This window comes from Aquarana catesbeiana, linkage group LG01 (genome assembly GCF_042186555.1).
Source record: "Aquarana catesbeiana isolate 2022-GZ linkage group LG01, ASM4218655v1, whole genome shotgun sequence".
Lineage (NCBI taxonomy): Eukaryota > Metazoa > Chordata > Amphibia > Anura > Ranidae > Aquarana > Aquarana catesbeiana.
Window position 1 is genome coordinate 561902674 of NC_133324.1, and position 11446 is coordinate 561914119.

An 11446-nucleotide genomic window follows, 5' to 3' on the forward strand; every position below is an offset into this window, starting at 1 on the left:
GCCCCGTACACCCACTCCGCATAACTCATGCGATAGAAAAAGGGGATGCCTAGAGCCCTCCCCACCCTTTTATACACTTCTATGTTAAAGGGACACTGCAGCAAAAAGTGGTCCATAGACTCCACTTTACCAACACACTCCGCTCTAGGACAATCCCGATCATCCACAGGGCGATGCTTCAAGTTCCCTCTGACATAGAGCCTTCCATGGAAAGCAAGCCAGGCTTGATCACTAAACTTCAAAGGGGATTCTTTCTAAATTGATTAAACGCAACCCCTCCCTCATTACAGTGCCTCGGCAATCCCTTAAGGCCAGTGACACACTGAAAGCAGAGCTCAAAATCCTCTTCTCCAGAAGCTTCCTGGGGAGGGACTTGATATCCTCCACTGTCACCTGCCACTGCCGAAGTATTTTCAGACCCGGGGCAACATAAGCCGGGAGTTTGCCATGTCGGACTCTCAGACTTTTCAATGGCCCGCCATCTTCCCAGCATTGCAGAAAAGGCCTAAAACAAAATTGAAATTGGTTCTGTCAAATCCATCAAAGGCAACGTACCATTTCCCAATCCTGGAGTAGAATCCAGAAAGCTTTCCATCCTGTCCCGACAAAGGTCCTTTCTTCCCAGAAGGTCTGCGTAATATGATCTGAAGAGCTCCAGGATCCCTGATCTGGACTTCACCAGGGAACCCGTACTATCCCTCAGGCCTATGACCGTCTTAACTGCTATGCCCTGCTTACAGTTCTGGTAAGGATCAGGTGAGTGATATTTTCCATAATCCCTCTCCAGAACCAAGGAGGCATGCCGGTCGTATTGACACTTCCTAAGAAGAAACTTCACCTCAGATATCTCCCGTGGATCTCCTCTATACGAGACAAGACGATCAAGCTTCCTCCACAAATGCTGGTAGGCAATGTACATACCAAGCTGCTTCTTCTTACTTATGGCCTTGAAAAGTCCAATTGCCCTTTGTTTCACAAGCTCCCACCACTCTGACTTACTGCTGCAAAAGTCCAGAATAGAAACCTGTGCCTGAAAAAAATCCTCAAAGGATTGTCTTACCTCTACATCTTCCAGGAGAGCCGAATTCAGTTTGCAGGTACCCCTTCCCCTGGGTGGAGTGTCCGAGGCAGAGTCACAGACAGCATACAGTGGTCAGAGAACTCCACCGCCCTCAACTCAGGAGCCGAGAAAGCAGAGTTCTCCTTTAAAAAAAAAACCTATCTATCCTACTCTGACTATTTCCTCTCTGAAATGTGAATCCCGTGCTGCCAGGGCAGTGCTTAATATGCACATCTACCAGGCCTGCTTGTCTCACCATAAACGCTATCGTAACCCAGCCTGTCTATGGAGCCTCTCCTGTCTTCAGGCCTAATTATGGTGTTAAAATCACCTCCAAAGACAACCTGCTGGGACGTAAAAAGGAAGGGCTTGTTCTTTGTGAGGAGGCATTTCCTGCCCCATTTTGACTGCGGTCCATAGATATTGATCAGGCGCAGGTCCTGCCCCCTAACAGAGATGTTTAAGACCATGCATCTCCCCATTTCTACCTCAATTACCCGCCGGAATGTTACCATATCGGTTTTATAAAGGGCCGCAACTCCGCTGCAGGGCTCAGCCGCAAGAGACCAAAAGGAGGAACCGCATCTCCACTCCCTTTTTGCTAGATGGACATCAGCCAAAGTATTGAGCCAGGTCTCTTGAAAAAATAAAATCTCGGCATCAAACTCGCTGAGCAAAAATAAGGCAATATCACGAGCTCTTGCAGATTTAATGCTGGCGACATTAATGGTCGCCACCTTTATCGGAGTGGGAGCTGCCATCAGGATGATTGGGGTAGTCGTTTCTTAACCTTTGCCACACTATCATCACCAGAAACAGCTCTCTTCAGACTATGTGACTCCCCCTCATCCATGGATGATAATGAAAAAGATATATCAGACATCTCATCACCTGACAAAACTGAAAAAGTATTACCAAGTGGAACCCCTCCTGGGTCCGACTCGGAGGAAGAAATTACCACTTTACGTGTCTTCCTCTTCTTCTTTTTCTTCCTCCTAAACTTCTCCCACCCCTCATCATCCGAATCCCCCTCAACAGAGGGTGAGACATGGGATATGGACACCCTTCCATCAGCCCCACCCCCATCCAGCACCCCCACACTCCCCTGACCACGTTTTTGCTGCTGAGGGACAGGGACTGGAGGCTGAGAGGGAAGATCCGCTAAACCTGCCCCCCCAGCAGCTTCTGCCAGTCTGGAGTATCTGCGTGCAGTAGGTTTAGGGACCACCACATGGGGACAGACTCAGGCACCACATTACTAGGGGAAACAGAATCTGAAACAACAGATGTAACAGACACAAGAGGGACAGACTCAGGGACCACTTTACTAGGGGAAACAGAATCTGGAACAGATGTAACAGACACAGGAGGGGCAGACTCAAGGACCACATCACTAGGGGAAACAATATCTGTAACAGACACAGGAGGGACAACAACAGTTTCAGCAGCCTCATCCTCCTTATCAAGCCTCTGCAACTCAGCCTCCAATCCTGGCAAGTTATGTAATGCCTCCGGGCACTGACTATAAGGATGACCGAGCTTTTGGCACAAATTGCACCGAATTTCGGTACAATCCTTAGCCAAATGGTCCAGATCCTGGCATAGTGAGCATTTCTTACGGGTACAAGTAGATGCAAAATGGCCTTTTTCCCCACATTTATTACAGACCTTAGGCTGACCTTGGTAAAAAATAGTCAGCCTATCCCTCCCCAGAAAGGCTGAACAGTGAAGGTGTTGAACTACATTGCCCAGCACCCCCAGTTTTAGTGACACTGTTCAGGCCCCTGTCCATATTCCATGTTCATCAAGGACCTTCTGCAGTGGAGCGAGGACCTCACCATATCGGCGTAGCCATACTATTAAATCAGCCTCTGGTATGGATTCGTTGCGCACCAGGATCGTCACCAATTTGATCAGAGGCCGTCTGGAAATCACCTTTGGCACCAAACCACTCCACTGCGGAAGGCCCTTACACCTACTATACCTCTCCCAAAATAAATCCAAACCCTCAGGCTTTACAAAGGATAAATCAAATTCATAACTCCCCATTGGGAAAATCAAAGCAAATATATCCAAGGCTTTAAACCCATTCAGCCACCCTCCCCATTACTGGTGGGATCCCCTCCCCCTTCAACTGAATCACATTCCTTCTCCTGTACCCACCAACCATCCCACCACCAAGCCTCCCCAAATTGTGACCACTAATATTTACAAAATTCCCTCCACCCTCCTTGGTGCGACTCCCCAGAACAGACGCATAACTGCCCACATTCCTCCCAGCCAGGGCCGGTGCTACCACTAGGCGGATTAGGCAACCGCCTAGGGCGCACTGCCACCTAGGGCGCCCGGAAGCTGGCTATTTTACTCCTGCACTGTCTTTGCAACTACCCTGCCGTGTCAAACAGCAAATCCACATAGACAGTAATCCCCCCTCTGTGCTCTGCTATCATGCAGCGAGCCAGTAACATGTGTCCAGTCCAGCTCTCTGTGTGTCAGTGTCAGGCAGAAGCCGCCCCCCCCCCCCATGCCATCCCCTCCGCTCTCCGCTCTCAGACTGTCAGTCTGTGACATGTCATATCCCGCCGACTCGCCGAGGCCGCTCTCCGCTCTACAGTGTGTGTCCATGTCAGTCCAGCAGCACAGACCCCCCGCCCCTCCTCCTTCCCCCCGCTCTCCTGGAGTGGAGTATGGATGGAGGATGCATGCATCATGGGATACAGCATGGCGGCAGCTATCCGGACTTGGGGACAGGTGAGCCTGGGCTGGCTAGAACGGGAAGAGGCATCGCACCGACACAGAAGCAGCAGGCAGCCTGGCAGGTACACAGGCAGTGCAGCAGAGTTGGTGCCAGTGAGGAACAGGTTTTACTGGTGTGGTAAGTAAAAGAGTTAATGAGATGGTATATGTGATGACAATGAAATGTAATTTTAAAATGTGTGTGAGTGTATATGCATTATATTTACTGGTCTGCCAAATGTACCCCCCCGAGTCTGGGCGCTGGTGAGTCTGTATTTGATTGGCGCTGGTGAAGCGGCGTTGATGGGCGCTGGTGAGTCTGTATTTGATGGGCGCTGGTGAGTCTGTATTTGATGGGCGCTGGTGAGTCTGTATTTGATTGGCGCTGGTGAAGCGGCATTGATGGGCGCTGGTGAGTCTGTATTTGATGGGCGCTGGTGAGTCTGTATTTGATTGGCACTGGTGAAGCAGCATTGATGGGCGCTGGTGAGTCTGTATTTGATTGGCGCTGGTGAAGCGGCATTGATGGGCGCTGGCGAGTCTGTATTTGATGGGCGCTGGTGAGTCTGTATTTGATTGGCACTGGTGAAGCGGCATTGATGGGCGCTGGTGAGTCTGTATTTGATGGGCGCTAGTGAAGCGGCATTGATGGGCGCTGGTGAGTCTGTATTTGATGGGCGCTGGTGAAGCGGCATTGATGGGCGCTGGTGAGTCTGTATTTGATGGGCGCTAGTGAAGCGACATTGATGGACGCTGGTGAGTCTGTATTTGATGGGCGCTAGTGAAGCGGCATTGATGGGCGCTGGTGAGTCTGTATTTGATGGGCGCTGGTGAGTCTGTATTTGATGGGCACTGGTGAAGCGGCATTGATGGGCGCTGGTAAGTCTGTATTTGATTGGCACTCGTGAAGCGGCATTGATGGGCGCTGGTGAGTCTGTATTTGATGGGCGCTGGTGAGTCTGTATTTGATTGGCACTGGTGAAGCGGCATTGATGGGCGCTGGTGAGTCTGTATTTGATTGGCACTGGTGAAGCGGCATTGATGGGCGCTGGTGAGTCTGTATTTGATTGGCACTGGTGAAGCGGCATTGATGGGCGCTGGTGAGTCTGTATTTGATTGGCGCTGGTGAAGCAGCATTGATGGGCGCTGGTGAGTCTGTATTTGATGGGCGCTGGTGAGTCTGTATTTGATTGGCACTGGTGAAGCGGCATTGATGGGCGCTGGTGAGTCTGTATTTGATGGACGCTGGTGAAGTGGCATTGATGGGCGCTGGTGAGTCTGTATTTGATGGGCGCAGGTAAATCTGTATTTGATGGGCACTGGTGAGATGGAATTTGATGGGCAGAGGTGAGACTGCACTTGATGGGCACAGGTGAAGCGGCCTTGATGGGTGCTGGTGAGGCTGCATTTGATGGACACTGGTGAGATGGCATTTGATGGGCAACCCTTACAGTTACACACAGACAGCGAAACACGCAATGCATCCCTACACACACACACACACAAAAACCTCTGGTCTCGTCTGGTCCCCTCCATCAATAACTCCCCCCAGTTCCCTCCCTTTATTAAGTCCCTCCCATACTGTTTCCACAATAAAGCGTTTAAACTGGTTAAAAAATAATGTTCTTTAGCAATGAACATATATTTCACATTAGTAATTATGCTACCAAAATCAGTGTTTGCTGTAAATTGCATCCAGCATTGCACCTGTTTCTTCTTGCCGGAGGCTGACATTTTGTTGAAGCCCAGAACCCCTGAGCAGAAGTAAATCATAAAGTGGAACTAAACCCATTGATTTAATGGTTTAAAAAAAAAGCTATATTCCTGGAATGTTGGGATTGCTAACTGTCACATTTGCTTAATATCTCGACCAAACTGTCAAAGCATCATATGGCTGGTGTCATAACTGATCACATGTGCAGCACCATGGCAGCTGCAGTTTGAACAGAAGCAGCTTCCTTGGCTGTAAAATATAGGAGGGTTTAATTCTGTTTCAAGGCTGTCAGCAGGCCTCTACAAACACAATTAGCTGGTCTAGCAAAGTGTTGCATGCAAAATAGTAGCGGTCATTAAAAAGGTGGGGTGTACATGGGCAGGGCAAAGGGGGTGGGGTCAGGGGTGGAGCCAAGGGGGGCGGCAAAATGAGGTCTTGCCTAGGGTGCCAAAAATCCTTGCACCAGCCCTGCTCCCAGCAGAAAAAACATTTGCGTGTTTTGAACCATCTGACACATTTCTAGCAGATATCAATTGTACAGATTTGGTCTGCACAATCGATGAGTCATTTTTATTTTTCCCAGCAGTATTAACCCCTTCACCACCACCCACCATATTCATTGTTTTATAATTACAGTAATTCTTAATACTTGCTGGTATATTCACAGTTCCTGCAGTCTTCCCAACAGTGTCAGTTCCCACTGCTGTGCTGGTGGAATCTTCAGCTGGCCTGTTCTCTTCTATCAGGACAGGACTTTCAGCAGGCTGGTCTGACACATCCATGGCTTCCACTGCACATGGTGCAATGTGCTGATCCCCTCCCCATCAGCATCAATCAGCTCTGCTGGAACACAGGGAGGCTCAGGTGAGGCAATGTCTTTGCGGGTTTCAGCCATACTATGTGAAACACATACAGCAAACTTGGTAGAGGAACTACTGGTCTCAGCAAATGCAGGAGTAGAAACATCCATGTTCAGGGTGTTTGGATCATCAGAAATGGCAACCTTGTCTGCTCTCAGGGGTGACTCCATCTGCTGGATGAAGGTCAGGGTGCCATGCTCACTCTCAACCCCCTGGCTGGTTGCCGCTGGTGATTCCAAGGCCTGACATGGGGGGAGAGGTGAGAGGCAGATGGACCCGGGTCATCCATTACCTGAGGCTGCTGATCCATGCAACTTGCTGATGACTGGCTGGAAAATCTCTTCTCATTGTCAAATTTTTCTTTAAAAGCTCCAGTTCTGGCTTTTAACTTCTCCAACAATAAAGTTTGCTGCTTTACTTTTTCCTCCAATGCCTGTAACTCAGGCTTCATGGCTGTGCGATTTCTACTCCAGGCCTGGAAGTATTTGGCTCTGAAGTTCTTATGTTCAGCTTTCAAAACTTGAAGTTTCTCTTCAACTTTTCCAATTGCCCTAAAACGATCGATAATCTTCTGACTGAAGATACTTGCATCCATACCAGGGCCTGGACCCACAGTCAGATCCTCCACCTCCTCCTCACTAGGCCCCGTGTCATGAGGGGGATCCCTCCCAGGGCCTCCCCCAGGATCAGGCATTATTCCTGGGCCAAGCTAGCAGGTAAGGCCCAGGCTTGAAAAAAAGCTGGTTCTCAGAGAGCTCCTTGGATGTGTCCTCCTCCTCCTTCCCACTGGCCACCAATGTAAGGAACATTCTTCCCATTAACCACCAATGTAAGGATCATTCTTCCCACTGACCACCAATGTAATGAGCATTCTTCCCACTGACCACCAATGTAAGGAACATTCTTCCCACTGACCACCAATGTAATGAGCATTCTTCCCACTGACCACCAATGTAATGAGCATTCTTCCCACTGATCACCAATGCAATGAGCATTCTTCCCACTGATCACCAATGTAAGGAGCATTCTTCCCACTGATCACCCTCAAGGTAAGGAACAGTCTTATATATATATATAGGGAATAACACTCACTTAGCCCAGGTTCACACTGACAGCGGGAAATGAAAGCGTGCAAGTTCAGCTAAGCTCGCACAATTTCATACCCGCATGTCAGTGCGAGTTTGGCAGCAATTTCAGAGACATCTGTGCAGGTTGTTGTACAGATGTCTATGGAAATCGCACCCAGAAATCACCAAAAGTTGTACAGAAACTATTTTTGGGAGTCAGTGCGGAGCCACAAATACACTGAGTGGCCATAGGCGTGCGCACAGGGTGCGCCAGGTGTGCCCAGGCACACCCAAATCACCCTGTGCAGAACAGATTACCCCTACTGATCTGGCTCCCCCTCCTTCCCCCTGCAGGACTGCCAGCTTCCCACCTCTCCTGCCGGCTGTTGCTGCGGGATGTTTTAGGATGAGTGGGGGAAGGGGCCCAGTAAAAATTTTTACTGGCCCCTTTCTGAAAGAACATCATGAGTGATCGGTAGTGTGTGCTTGAGCTTTGGGGTGCACACCCTAATGCCATAGGCTGTGCACACCTATGTGAGTGGCATTCAATGTACCAGATATCAGTGTGCACTAGTGAATAGCACCTGCCACCTGGTAAATAGGCACAGGGCAAGAAGGAAGGAACACTCAGCATGGATGGCTCATTCTTATAACAACACACACACTAACTGCTGTGCTGTCATTATCACACTGACCTGCTGCTGCACACAAGGCAGGTCAGTGTGGGTGGCGGTGGCCAATTCCAAGATGACTCCACTCCTCTGTCTGCTCTATGTGCACTGCACTCTGCAGCCTCCAGCTCCTTTACCGACTGTCCCCAGCGGCAGTGACGTATGGCCCCGCCCCTCAGCTGATTTCCCCAGGGGGAGAGGTGGCCAGAGCGCCTCTCTCTGAAATCATCCCCACACGGCTGACGGCTCTGATTGCTCTCTGATCCATCCCGGCCAGCTCGATCCTCTGATATAGCCGCATCAACCACCGGCAAGGATTTAATGGTTCACTGCTTCCTCGGGGGTATAGTCTTCTTATTGTTTCTGCATGATAAGCTGCGGGCACTTCCAGGGGCAGACTGAGCCGGGCCCCCCACCCCGGGGCCCTTGGGAGGTGCCCGAGTGCTCGAATGGTCAGCTCGCCCCTGATTAAAACCTCTGTCTGTTTTTTACTGCTGTGTCCATGCTGTGAAGATTTAGTATTGTGAAATCCAAAATGTTAGATTGGTCAAAGGAACAGGAGGTGAGATGAAATCTTCCAATGGATAAGCCTGCTCAGGTGATAGCTGTCTAATGGAGAGAACTCTTCTTACTTCCTGCTGTGCCTTGGACAGAAAGTAAAGTAAAATCTCAGTGATGGGATACAGACAAAAAAGAAGCCTGGTAGTGGTCCTAACCAATCCCTACTCTATTCAAAACTAAAAAAAATACAATTTGGCTTTACATACTGTATACTTTAACTTCTTTGCTATCAATGTCTGTTTTGTAACCACCTACCCTCCAGAAGATTTACCCCCCTTCCTGGCCAGGCCATTTTTTGCTATACGCCACTGTCACTTTAACTGACAATTGCGTCATTATGTGACACTGTTCCCAAATGAAATGATCCCTTTTTCCCCACAAATAGAGCTAATATTTGATCACCTTTTATTTTTTTGCGCTATAAACAGAACGACCGACAATTTTCAAAAAAAACAAATATTTCTTTTACTTTTTGCTCTAAAACACATTCAATAAAAAAAAAAAAAAAAAAAAAAAAATTGAAATTTCTTCATCAATTTAGGCCAATATGTATTCTGCTACATATTTTTGGTAACAAAAAAAACCCCCAATAAGCGTATATTGATTGGTTTGCACAAAAGTTATAGCATCTACAAACTATGGGATATTTTTATTTATTTTTTTTTTACTAGTGATGGCGGTGATCAGCGACATATCGGGACTGCGATATTGAGACAATTGGACACCTGACACTTTTTTTGTCCGATTCTGTCAGTGTACCGAACGATCTGTGGGCGCCAGCGGACATCGGGTCTGCGGAACCCGCTAACAGCTCCCACTGTGTAAAATCACAGTTGGAGCGAGCAGTTAGATGCATGTACTCGCGCCCAATACCCGGATGATACACGTGATCCTGCACAGCGCAGCCACCCTATAGCAGCAAATCTGCTATGGGGCGGTCGGCGGTTATTTCTGCAGTGGCATTTATAAATGCCACTATAGATTTAACCCGCAACGGCAAGCGCTCCCACTGAATATGTATGATCTGGCTGTCAATGAGCCAATCAGAGTGGCATGAGCAGATATGATCACTCACTGTGATGACCAATCACATGTGTAAAAATTGTAGAAGTAGTAAAGCCTGCCAGGGGTGTATGGTTTAGAACTGACCTTGAAAAGTTACCATGGGGCCCCACAGTGCCGTTAGTAATTAAGAACTACAAGCCAACAGCTGCAAAGGATGTCGGGTCTTGTAGTTCATTCACACACAGAGCTGTGTATAAGAATAACCTGGCCGTGTGGGTGGAGCCCTGCATGGCCACGCTATTTTCAAAAAGTGACAGTTAGTACGGGGGGCTTCTCCCCGTACTGCTGTCACAGGGAGTGCAGGGATCTGGCAGAGACTACAGCATTGGGAACGTTACATGTTCCTCCCTACAAACGTGTAGAACATGTTCCCAAAGGTGAACTTATCCTTTAAGTCACCACCAAGAGTCAGAGTGGTCCCTGAATCAAGAAGGGTTCCTGTGCATTTCACAGTTGGATCTATTTATTAACCAGTCCAATGCCAAAGTTCAAAACTTCTTTTCTCTGAAAACAGAGGAGGGTTGGGTATAGACACTCTGGCAGTCATGGCGTTTCCAACTTTGTTACGTATTTCCTCTGTTCATACGGTTTCCTCTGATGTTAGACCGGGTTCATGCCTAGGGCCTGGTGCATTCCTGTACACTGGTTTAGAGGACTCACAGGACTCTTTTTAAATCCGGACTGCGGCCCCCCAGGACATGTGTGAACCGGCTCCATTGAGAGCCGGTCACACTTACCTGTCATGCAAATTGGATGCGGAGAAACCCGCATCCAATTCGCATATGTGTGAACCCAGCCTTAAGGAAATTCGAACAGGAGAACACAATGCTGATTTTGGTGGCTAGTCATTGACCCAAGAGACCCTGTTTTTCTAGCTTCTGCCTGTCCAGAGAGCCTCCTCCAAGGTTGCTGAACAGGTGGGACCTTCTGATGCAGGGGTTGGTGGTTTCTCCACAAGTACAGACCCTGAAGCTTTCAGCTTAGTGTCTGAGGAAAGGATCCTAAAGTCTAAGGCTCGATTCACACCTATGCATGTTGCTTTTGAGCGTTTTTGGAGGTTTTTTTTTCATGCTTGCCGCGTTTTTGAGCCGCGTTTTTGCCGCGTTTTAGCGGCGTTTTTGCCGCGTTTTTGCCGCGATTTGCGTTTTGCGTTTTTTTTTTTTTTTTTTTTTTTTCATTTTTTTTTACAGTCTTACAAAAAAATTACAAAAAAAAAAAAAAATAAAAAAAAAAATAAAAAAAACGGCAAAAACGCACCAAAAACGCACCAAAAACGCATCAAAAACGCTGCAAAAAAGGTGCACTTGCGTTTTTGATGCTTGTCCATTGAAAACCATTACATGCAAAACGCTGCATTTTGCATGAGAAAAAGTCCCCGACCCTTTCCAAAAACGCGGAGATACAAAAAAGCATTGATGTGAACATGTTCCATAGGAACCCATGTTAAAAAATTCCCGTGCATTTCTGCAAAATGCAAAATGCATCAAAAAACGCGCTAGTGTGAATGGGGCCTAAAGGCCCATCAAAAAGAGTAATCAATACCTTCCTTTCCAGTAGGAAAAGGGTTACACAGGCTATCTATAGAACAGTTTGGAGGTTTCTTTCCTGGAGTAAGAAAAGGAGGGCTTCCACTGGTATTCCTTCTATACTGGCTTTTTTGCAGGATGGAGCCGATCAAGGTCTTACCATTAGCACCCTTAAAGTGCAGGTAG